The sequence below is a fragment of the Orcinus orca genome, chromosome 16 (genome assembly GCF_937001465.1).
Source record: "Orcinus orca chromosome 16, mOrcOrc1.1, whole genome shotgun sequence".
In the NCBI taxonomy this organism is placed as follows: Eukaryota; Metazoa; Chordata; class Mammalia; order Artiodactyla; family Delphinidae; genus Orcinus; species Orcinus orca.
In genome coordinates this window covers 27483693-27495806 of record NC_064574.1, presented here as the reverse complement: position 1 = coordinate 27495806, position 12114 = coordinate 27483693, and the positions used below count along the sequence as shown (strand labels likewise).

Sequence of the window (12114 nt, the reverse complement as noted above, 5' to 3'; positions counted from 1 at the left end):
CCACGCACAGGGGAGGCGGCGCTCTCACCTGCGAGCCCCGCGAACCGTGGGGGGCCACATACCCCCTTCATGGGCCAGGTCGTTTTCGGACGCGAGCGCTCTTCGCGGCCAAGTTCCGCGTCGTGGACTTGGGCCGGCCTACCTGGCTGAAGGCTCGCGCTGTCTCTTCCGAACGAGTCGGCCTCAGTTTCCCCTGAAGAGACCGGGAGAACTTGCAAGCTCAGTCACTTCCGGTGCCGCGGCAGCGCGCGCGAGCCCGAGACGCAAGGGGAGTGCGCGCCTTGAGGACTGGCGTCAAGAACTGGGCGGGAGCGCCCCCTTGCGGTGGAGCTGGGGAACCCGGAGACGCAAGAAAAAAAATCAACGTTTACGTTCACATTTCCATTCATTCATTCATTTAGCCAGTTTCATCCACCCGTCAGTTTATATATCGAAAAAGCATCGCGTTGTGTCTAAGAACCTTGTGTCTGGGATTCCAGCTTTGCTGGTTGGGCAAGTTACTCAACTGCTGGGTGCCTCAATTATCCTTAACTGTAAAATGAGTAAAAACCAACCTCCCTCATTGAGTTATTGTGATGATTAAAAAAGTTGTTATTTGTGAAGTCCCTAGTATATGCTGCATAATTTCTCTCAGCAAATGTTTATTGTTTGGATTGCTGAAGTTAGAGTTAGGAACAAGACAAGACATGGCCCGTGCTTTCATAGAGACTTAAACCCTTGAGATGGAGAGAGACAGTAAACAACTAAGAAAACGAACACGGTAATTTCAAATAGTGACTAGTGCTCTTAAGAAAGCAAATCAGGGTATTGTCATAAAGAGGGTGAAGGAAGAGGTGCTCCTTTAGAGTGGGTGGTGAGAGACGTAAGCCTTGTCCTCCCTGCCCAGTGAGGAAGAGAGGCATTTTTTCAACTGTTTCAATTGTTTGTGTAGGGTGCCAGAGACACAGGACCCAAGACCTGAAGTGTAGGAAGATGCCAACTCATCGGAAGAGTTTAGAGAACATCAACCTTGGCAGAGGGACTGGCTTGTGCAAAGTGTCCCTAGGCAGTAAGATCTTGGCATTTCCCAGAAACTGAAGGAGAAGCAGCGTGACTGAGGGAGGGCAAATGTGGGTTGAGAGGAGGTTGAAAAGTTGACCATGGAAGTGAGTTAGACTTGATTCTAAACATTCAAAGGTGTTTTATTTTGTGGTAATTTAATTGATTAAAAATAGGATATTAAAAATACACCAAAGAGCATAGAATTAAGTCCTCTTCCCACACCTGCTTTCCAATCCCTAGTTCCCCTCACAGAGGTCATCACTCTTAAGCCCTTTCCTCTGTAGTCTTTCAGAGACGGTCACTGTATTCACAAGCAAATTTATATGTATAAATGTTTTTACACAACCAGTCGCTTGCTATAGACACTTCTACATCTTGCTTTTTTTTTGCTGAGCTCTATGTTTATAGTCGGCCTTCATTTTTTAAATTAACACACAACTTTATAAAGATATGCCATAATTTACTTGCCCAATCCCCTATTTGGGAACACTTAGGTAGTTTCCAGTCCTATCTTATTATAAATAAAGCTATAACTTATCCATTTGTTATTTTGCATATGTGGGAGTTTATCTGTTAAGTAAATTCCTGAAAGTGGAATTACCAGTAACTGAGTATATGAATTTGTTTTTTGTTTCGTTTTAATGCATATTGGCAATGTGCTCTACATAGCAGCTGTACCAGTTTGTCCTCCCATCAGTAAAGTATGAGACTGCCTATTTCCTCACATCCTGAGCTACACAGTGTGTTATCAAACCTTTTTATCCTCACCAATCAGATAAAAACTGAAAGATACTCTTATTTTGATTTCTTTTTATTAAGAGTGAAGTTGAGCAATTTTTCATATTTATGAGTCTTTTTGGGGGAGAATGTCTTGTTCTGATGAATTCTCTATGCATTTCATTTGCCCTTTTTTCAGTTGGTCTTTCTGTTGAACTTTTTTCTCATTGATTTGTAGAATGTTTATCCTTTTTTTTCCTACATATAAGTCATAAATAGTTTTCCAGCTTATTATTTATTATTATGGAAAAACTTTTATTTTCAAGGTTTTTTTTTTGTTTTGTTTTGTTTTTTTTTGCGGTACGTGGGCTTCTCACTGCCGTGGCCTCTCCTGTTGCGGAGCACAGGCTCCGGACGTGCAGGCTCAGCGGCCATGGCTCACGGGCCCAGCCGCTCTGCGGCATGTGGGATCTTCCCGGACCGGGGCACGAACCCGTGTCCCCTGCATCGGCAGGCAGACTCCCAACCACTGTGCCACCAGGGAAGCCCTTCTATGTATTTTAATGTATGTCTTTTTCCTTTGTGGTTTCCAGGTTCTATGTCATTCTTATGAAGACCTCTGTTTGATATCATAAAAATAATTCTGTTTTCTTCTACTTGGTTTCATATTTTACATTTCAATCTATGTTCCATCATAAATTCCCTTCAGTGTAAGATGTGAGGCAGGAATCCATAAATTTTTTCTAAATAACTACCCAATTATCCCAATATCATCATCTTTTCCAGCTCACTTGAAATGTCTCCATTACCATAATCTATATTCCCAAGTGTATTTGTGTCAATTTCTGAATTTTTTATGTTCCATGGAAAGGTGTTTTTTTTTAATTTATTCTATTTAATTATTTTTATTTTTGGCTGCGTTGGGTCTTCATTGCTGCAGGCAGGCTTTCTCTAGTTGCGGCGAGCAGGAGCTATACTCTTCATTGCCGTGCGCGGGCTTCTCATTGTGGTGGCTTCTCTTGTTGCAGAGCACGGGCTCCAGGTGTGTGGGCTTCAGTAGTTGTGGCGCGCGGGCTCAGTTGTTGTGGCTCGCGGGCTCTAGAGTGCAGGCTCAGTAGTTGTGGCTCATGGGCTTAGTTGCTTCGTGGCATGTGGGATCCTCCCAGGCCAGGGCTCGAACCCGTGTCCCCTGTACTGGCAGGCGGATTCCTAACCACTGTGCCACGAGGGAAGTCCTCATGGGAAGGTTTTAAACTGGTACAGGACATGATCTGATTTCCATTTTTAAAACCTGTGGTGTCACAATCACTTCAATGTGGAAATTTTTAAAAAAAATAAATTTATTTATTTATGGCTGTGTTGGGTCTTCGCTGCTGTGCATGGGCTTTCTCTAGTTGCGGTGAGCCAGGGCTACTCTTCGTTGCGGTGCACGGGCTTCTCATTGTCGTGGCTTCTCTTGTTGCAGAGCACGGGCTCTAGGCGTGCAGCCTTCAGTTGTTGTGGCACGTGGCCTCAATAGTTGTGGCTCGCGGGCTCTAGAGCTCAGTCTCAGTAGTTGTGGCACACGGGCTTAGTTGCTCCGCAGCATGTGGGATCTTCCCGGGCCAGGGTTCGAACCTGTGTCCCTTGCATTGGCAGGCAGATTCTTAACCACTGCGCCACCAGGGAAGCCCTGGAAATTTTTATTATGGAAGTCTCTGATGTGCTTTGGGAGGCCAGGAGAGAGCAGAGGTGTGAGGGGTATTTAAGGTGGAAGGTGCTGCCTCAGCAAAGGCATGGAGAGTTAACAGGAGAGTCCAGATGGGATGGCTAAGAGGGAATGGTAGCAAAGGAGACTGAATGTAAACATGTATCTGCATGTGCAGGACACTAAATAGGCACTGGAGGAGCCAACCAGGCTTTTTGAACAGAAAGGACATGAAGAGATTTATATTGGGGGAAGATAGAGCCTTTGGGGAAGGGAACTTTGCAATATTTATCAAGAGCCTTAAAAATGGCTCTGGAAAGATCATTGAAAAATAATCTTTGATTGGAATTGAATTTAAGAAAAGAAGTGAAATGCAACCAAATTTTATCCACAGAGATGTTTATACTAGGTTATTTATAACACAGGAAAGAAAAATTAAAACTGAGAATTCAGTAAATAGGGTGATACTTTAAATGGGTTAAATTCACACATATTTAATGATGGGGAAAAATACTCAAAACATAACACTTTGTAAAAAAAAAAAGGGTTACAAAGCTATACTGAGAATTATTCTAATTTACTAAAAAATGTACATTACATGCAACATATAGTAGAAAGAATTATGCCAGGATGCAAAAAGGTGGTTATTGCTACATAATCAAATTATGGATGATTTTATTTTCCTTTTTATAATTTCTATATTATCTAAACATGACTATTTTTTTTAATTGGAAAGCATTGTTTAAAAACACATTTGCTGAGATTTAGATGACGAGGAGATGCTTATGGTGTAATATGAAGTGAAAATAAAAGTATACAAAATTAGATGTGTGACATGATCTCAACTCTAAATACCATGTATAGGAAAAAAGGCTGGGAAATCAATATGATAAAGACAAAAGAAAAATGGAGAAAGCCCTTGTGCAGATGCTAAAGAGGAATGGAAATAGAGTGGTCAATAAACCAGAGATTGAGGTAGATGCTCAACCTCACCAGTTATCAGGAAAAATGCAGATTAAAACCTCAGTGAGATATCATTTCACACCCACAAGATTGGCAAAAATGAGAAAATCTGCCTTTTTTTGGTAGATGGTTATTCAGCAGTCAGTTGTGATTTTGGTGTTTTCGTGAGAGGAGGTGAGCTCAAGTCCTTCTACTCTGCTGACGGCACTACTGCCTCGCCAGCAACTCCCTCACCTCGGCCAAGAAAATCTGATAAAATCAAGTGTGATTCAAGAATATGGAATAACTTTGGAAAAAATTGTATTGTTACCAAGTAGAATTGAAGATGCCTACAACCTATGACCCAGCAATTCTATTTTTTGATATATGCTCTAAAATAACTCTTAATACGTGTGAGATGCAGGTATAAGGATGTTTATAGCAATACTACTTCTTTTAGCAAAAATATGGAAACTACCCAACTGTTAATTATAGCAAATGATTAACCAAATAGTAGTATGTTTTTACATAGTAATATGACACAGTGAAAAAATAAGCAGATTTAGCTATACACAGCTTGAAAGAATCTTAGAAACACATTGCATGAAAAACATTGCAAAAGAATAATGCAGTATGATTCCATTTATATATAGTTTGAAAACAGGCAAAATTAATTGACACACTGTGTAGGGTTTGTGGTAGCCAGCCACCTCCAAGAAGGCCCCCAAAGATCCCTGCCTCCTGGCATTCACACTTTTGTGTAGTCCCCTCTCACAATGTTCTGTGTGATTGATAACAAATGGCAGAGATGATGGCATGCCTCTCTTTCTCTCTCTCTCTTCTATCTCTCTGTCTCATCACTCACTCTGGAAGTAGCCAGCTGCCATGTTGTGAACAGCCATGGAGAGTAACAGTATGGAGAGGCCCATGTGTAATGAGAAACTAGATCCTCCCGCCCCACCGAGCCTTCAGATGACTCAGCCAACGGTTGACTACAAACCTTATTTGAGACCCTGAGCCAGAACCACTCTCTTAAACTGAATTCCTGACCCTCAGAAACTGTATGAGATAATAACGCTTGTCATGGTAAGCTGCTAAGTTTGGAGGTAATCTGTTCTGCAGCAATAAGTAGATAATTCATACAGGGAAATATACCTATGTGGTAAAATTATAAAGAAGTATAAGGGAATAATCAACACAACATTCAAGACAGCCATTGCACCTTCACAGGGGAGGGTACAGGATGAACCAGGGAACAGGATAAAGTTGGGAGCTTGAAAGAGAATAGAAATGTTCTTCTTGTTAAATTAAATCGTACGTATGTGTACAGAATGTGTTGCCTTACTATTCTTTATGCCTTTCATTCATTTTACATATACATACATTTATATTTGTATCTACTCAATATCTAATAAAATCAGTTTATTAGATTTAAAAAACTAGAAGGAAATACACTTAAATGCGAAGAGTGGAGAGGTTGCTTCTAAAGGCTAGGTTATAGTTATTTTTTTGGTTCTTTATTATTTTCTATATTTGCCAAATATTACAAACAAGTAGGCAATACTTTTGAAATGAAAAATTTTTAAATATATAAACACACACATATGTAAAATACAAAAATGCATGCGTTTATAGATATAGATATATGAGGGTTTGTATTTGCATTAAAAGCCTTTGAAAGATTCACACTCATCTTTTAACACTAATTTTTAAACTGAGGAGTGGGATTGACAATGGGGTAGGGGGGGAGGCTTAGGGCATTTTCACTTTTTACTTCATAAATATTTATAAACTCATATGGATCTGACTGCAAATCTTAACTCTGCTGTGTGACCTTGAGTAAGTTATGTCACCTCTTTTTTTTTTTTTCTTGCAGTACGCGGGCCTCTCACTGTTGTGGCCTCTGCCGTTGTGGAGCACAGGCTGCGGACGCGCAGGCTCAGCGGCCATGGCTCACGGGCCCAGCCGCTCCGCGGCATGTGGGATCCTCCCTGACCAGGGCACAAACCCATGTGCCCTGCATCGGCAGGCGGACTCTCAACCACTGCGCCACCAGGAAAGCCCTATGTCACCTCTTTTGAGCCTCGGCTTTTTTCATCTGGAAATTGAAAATAATAGCACCTACCTGGTAAGGGTGTTGCAATGATTAAATAAAGTAATAAATATACAGCACCTAACATATATTCTCACTCTGTCATAATCGTGTATAATATTTGTAATTTAAAAAATTTTTAACATAGAAAAGTCTCCCATATTAAATCCCATATTAAAGTAGTTTGACCTAGGCCAGGGCCCACTGCAAATGGAGAGGATGGAATTTCAAGTGATTCCCCTCTTCCAACTCCCAGAAGAAGACAAAGGCACCTCTTGAGTCTGGCTACCACTTACCTTACGTGAGCTTATTGAAAAAAACCCTGCATCAGTAGTTCCTCTCTATCCCCCCAGCCCCCAGCCCCTGGCAACCACTAATCTAATTTCTGTCTCTATGGATTTGCCTATTCTGGAAATTTCAAATGAATGGAATCATACAATATTTGTCCTTTTGAGTCTGGCTTTTCACTTAGTATAATGTTTCAGGTTCACCTACGTTGTATGTATCGGTATTTTATTCCTTTTATTAAAGAATACTATTCCATTGTATGGATTTACCACATTTTATCTACTCATCAGTTGGTGGATACTTGGGTTGTTTTCTATAATTCATCGCTTTTAATCACTGTGTGCTAAGGTGTCTGTAATCCTTCCTCCAAAATGGATTACACATCAGCTAGGAAGGAAGAGACCAGGACACCCACAGAGATCCCTGTGTTTGGTTGGAGGGGAACTGCAGAAGACAGATCTTTTTGATGACTGTCACCAATGGCTCACACTTGCAACCTTCTCCAGGGGGTGTCCTTAGGTGATCACAGCCACCTTGCCTGGAGGTGTCTGAGGGTTACGTCGCTACCCAGAGCCAGTGACCAGCTGTTGTCTGTTCTCCATGAAGCAGGACGTCTCCAGTGAGCTGGAAGGCAGGTCCAGATTTCTGGCCTGGTGACCACAGGTTGGATGGTGGAGGGAGTGACAGACACGGAGTGAAGAAGATTTGGAAAGGGCAGGAGTAGATGTTGGGTCTTTCCCTCTCACTTTTTAAATATAGAGCTTGTCTCCCCCTCCTCTCTCCTTTGCAGACTCCTCTCCCCTTCTATAATAAGAAATAATAAATTCAAAGCACACAAGTAACACGTGGATATATTCTTTTAAAAAAATTAAAAATAAAGATCCAATTATCTATCCTTTCTGTCCACGAGTCCTGTTTAGCTCCTTCCCTCTGAAATTCCCACTCTTGTCAGGTTGTTGTGAATTCTTCCATACCTTTCTCTCTATATACACATCCATGTTTAGGAGAGGTAATATAGGGCAGTGGTTAAGGGTTTGGCCTCTAGAGCTGGCCTATTTGGGTTCAAATCTTGGCTCTGTTGCATACAAACTATGTGACCTTGGAGAAGTTTTCTAACCACTCTGAGTCTCAACTTCCTCAATCTATAAAATGGATATATAACATTACCTACCTCACAGGGTTATTGTCAGGATGAAATGAGTTAACTATGTGCACAGTACTCCAAACAGAGCCTGGCCTATGGTAAGTGCCCGGTAAGTGCTAGCTGTTAATACTTAATCACACCCATGGGAAACGTGGTATGCAAAACACTGTTTTGCATATTTTTAGAAAACATTATGATCAACTATACTTCAGTAAGAAAATATAGTTCTTAAAGTTCAGGAAAAAACCCCCATAATGGTTTCATAATGAAAAAAAAACACCCCTAATCAATCAGCACTTTGTGTTTTAACTCCAGAATGTGTCTCAAAGATTATCTCCATATCGGTCCAGATCTATCAAACTCGTTTTTTAAAAAAAATTTATTTATTTATCTTTCGTTGCTGCGTGCAGGCTTTTCTCTAGTTGCGGTGAATGGGGGCTACTCTTCGTTGCGGTGTGCGGGCTTCTCATTGTGGTGGCTTCTCTTGTTGTGGATCATGGGCTCTAGGCCTGCAGGCTTTGGTAGTTGTGGTGCACAGGCTTAGTTGCTCATGGCATGTGGGATCTTCCCGGACCAGGGCTCGAACACGTGTCCCCTGTATTGGCAGGCGGATTCTTAACCACCGCGCCACCAGGGAAGCCCCCAAACTCTTTTTGAACTGATGCTTAGTATTCCATCCTATAGACAGTTTATTGAACAACCCCCCTCTACTAATGGACCATTAGGTGGTTTCCAATTTTTCACAACTACAATGCAGCAGCCTACTAATTGATTTCCCTATTTCCACTCTTGTTCCCCTTCCCTCTGTTTTCAGCACAGCAGCCAGAGTTATCCCGTTATAAGTAGAGAGCAAATCAATGCTCAAAACCCTCCCAGGACTCCCACCTTATTCAGAGTAAAAATCAGCTTCCTTACTAAGGCCCAGTTGGTCTGCATCCTGCCCCAGAATATCTCTGGCCTCATCTTCTGATAGTCTCCTCCTTGTCCATTTGATCCAGTCACCCTGACTTCCTAGCTATTTCTAAAACATGCCTCTCTGCTCCTGCCTTTGCACTTGCTGTTCCCTCTGCCTGGAACATTCTTCCTTCAGATATCTGCATGGCTTACTCCTTCACCTCCTTCAGGTCTTTGTTCAAACGTCCCTGAGCTACCCTATTTATAATTGCAAACCCCTTTCACATGGATAAGGCCAAAAGAGTAATGACTGAGGGACTTCCTTCGTGGTCCAGTGGTAAAGAATCCACCTTCCAATGCAGGGGACGTGGGTTCGATCCCTGATCCGGAAACTAGGATCCCACATGCCACGGGGCAACTAAGCCCATCCGCCACAAGTACCGAGCTCGCGCTCCTCAACGAGAGGGCCTGCATGCCACAAACTACAGAGCCCACGCGCTCTGGAGCTGGCTCGCCACAACTAAAGAGAGAAAGGCCCGCACGCCAAAACTAGAGAGAAGTCCGCACGCAGCAACGAAAGATCCTGCATGCTGCAATTGAGACCCGACACAGCCAAAAAAACAATAAAGAAAATAAATAAATAAATATATAAAATAAATCAACAAAAGAGTAATGACTGAAATTGTGGATAGGGTCTACCAGATATGTCTGCGCTTCCTTCAGGTCTAAAATTCTGCTTTGGTGATTTCAGACCTTGAAGTCTCCCATTTGTAAATAATGGGAACTTGAGACCCAGCCTACACTACAATGGATGCAGAAGGAATGACAAGAGAGGAATCTTTTGGGCCAGGCTTATTACCTCTTGTTAATCTGGAAGGACTTGGGAAGTTCTTGCACACATCCTGGCCTCCTGGCATTGCCTCATACACTCATTCACTCACTGAGCACTTTCTGCCTAGCAGGCCCTGGACACAGCACAGCTTTGATACCCCTTCCCTCCTAATATAAAGCAAGTACCTTTACCTCCACCCCTACCAGTGGCCCTGCACGTACCTTGAGGTCGGTGGGCAGCCACAGCCTAGGCAGACCCTGCCCTCCCTTTGTCCCTGTCCAGCCCTCCCTTCCTCCGCTTCTTGTCATGGCTTTGCATTTATCATCTCTTATTATGAGATATTATTTACTTATTTATTTATTCACCTTGTTTAGTGTCTGTCTTCTCCACTAGAATGTCAGCTCCCTGAAGACAGAGATTTTGTCTGTCTTTTCACTGCTATATCCCCACATTTAGCACAATGACTGGCACATTGTAGGTGCTCAGTAAATGCTGCAGTGACTGTGCCTCTGTTTCTCTGTGTGAAAGTTGATAAGTGTGTCTCTTGGAACTAAACCTAGAAATAGAAGTGCTAGGTTACAGGGCACACATGTTTGACATTTTAAATACGTGTTGCCAAGTTGCCCTTTAAAGCAGCTGAACCCATCCTTTTCCCCAACCTTCTGAGTTACCTTGTAAATCTTTGATACCATCAAACTTTTAATTTTGGTCAGTTTGATAGGTGAAAAATGGTACTTCTTTGTTTAAATTAAGTTTAAAATTTAATTTCAGTATTACTACTGAGGCCAAGCACCTTTTCATGTCTTTAATGGCCAGTTTTGTTTCTTCTTCTAAGAATTGCCTATTTTCCCCATTTTTTTCCCCCTATTGAGCTTTTGTCCTTTTCTCACTGATTCTTAGGAGTTTTTGTTTTTGTTGTTGTTGTTTACATTTTAGGTTCTAATACTTTGTTACATGTGTTGGAAATATTTTATCCTTCAGTTTTGTTTGTTTTTCTTTTGTCAAACAGAATTTTAAAATTTTGGTTTGGTCAGTCTTTTTCTTTATGTCTTAGTTTTCCCCTTATGTCTTACTTAAAAATTTCCTACACGATGTCATAAACATATATTTTAACTTAAAATTTTTAATTTAAAAAAGTCTATTTACTTTGGCTGCACCGGGTCTTAGTTGCGGCACGCGGGAACTTCATTGTGGCATGCAGAATCCTCAATTGTGGCATGTGGGATCTCCCGGTTGCGGCATGTGGGCTCATAGTTGTGGCATGCAGGTTCCTTAGTCGCAGCATGCATTTGGGATCTAGTTCCCTGACCAGGGATGAAACCCTGGCCCCCTGCATTGGGAGCGTGGAGTCCTACCCACTGGACCACCAGGGAAGTCCCTAAAATTTTTAATTTTTAAATATCTTTAGGGTTTTAATTCATCTGAAATTTGTTTTTGTAAACAGTGTTGGATAAAAATCTAACATAATATTTTCCCCAAATGAAAAGCAAATGTCCTAACTCCATTATTTGTTGCCATCTGATTTGAAATTCTACTCAGCATTTACTAAATTCTGATATACATGCGCCTGTGTCTGAACCCTTAAATTCTTCTACTGATCTTTTGTTGTTAAAAAAATTTTCTATGCCAATACCCTGCTTAAAAAAATTGTGGAAAATTTCAAATGCATATATGTATGTGTATGTATATATGTATATTGAACCTGTCACTCAGTTTTAGCAATTATCAATTTGTGGTGAATCTTGTTTCATCTATACTCCCATCTCCTTCCCTTCCTGGCATATTCCAGATTATTTTGAAGCAAATTCTAGAGTCATTTCATCCTCATCATTTCCATGTGTATCTCTAAAAATAAGGAATATTGAAAAACAAAGACAAACAAAAAGACCCAACTCTTGTTGTTGTTTTTTTGTTTGTTTTTGTTTTTTCTATTTATTTTTTGAAGATACTAGATCTTTTGTCCTGTAGAGTTTTCTCGTCTGGATTTTGCTGATTGTATCCCCATAGACTCAACTGACGATACTTTTTAAATTACTATAATTTCGTAGTATGTTAATATTTGTGAGATCTGTTATGGCGATTGCCCCCTATTATTTTTCAAAATTCAGATGCCACTTCTTGTGCTTTTTTCCTTCCATGTGAATTTTAAAATCAACTTGGCAAATTCCATGACAAAACCTATTGCGATTTTCATCGGAATTGCCTTGAACTTTTAATATGGAGAATTTACAATATTAGATCTCCCCATCCATTAATAAGGTCTATAGCTTATTTAATTATTTTTATAGTTATTCAACGAAGTTTTAAAATTTCCCGTAAAGGTCTTAGGCTTATTTTTAAAAACTTTGTTGCCTTTTTCGTTATTATGAACGTTGATCTTTTTGTTCTTGTTGTTGCTATTATCTTCTAATTGACTATTGATGATATACAGGATCAGACGTTCTTAACTCAAATCCCATCTCCTCTACTTAAAAAAT

General features: G+C 40.9%; 1 protein-coding gene across 4 annotated transcripts in view; it reads right to left on the bottom strand.

Moving 5' to 3' along the window:
• Positions 1–285, bottom strand: part of BCL2L1 (BCL2 like 1) — an 871182-nt gene extending 870897 nt beyond the window's left edge. For 2 of the 4 annotated variants that reach the window (XM_033433447.2, XM_004272691.3), the window contains exon 1: positions 29–244. The gene's annotated coding sequence lies outside the window, so the exon portion shown is untranslated. Of the gene's footprint in view, positions 1–28 lie in introns of all 4 variants that reach the window. The other 2 variants (XM_033433446.2, XM_033433448.2) reach the window with 2 other exon arrangements.
• Between the last annotated feature and the right edge of the window lie 11829 nt (positions 286–12114).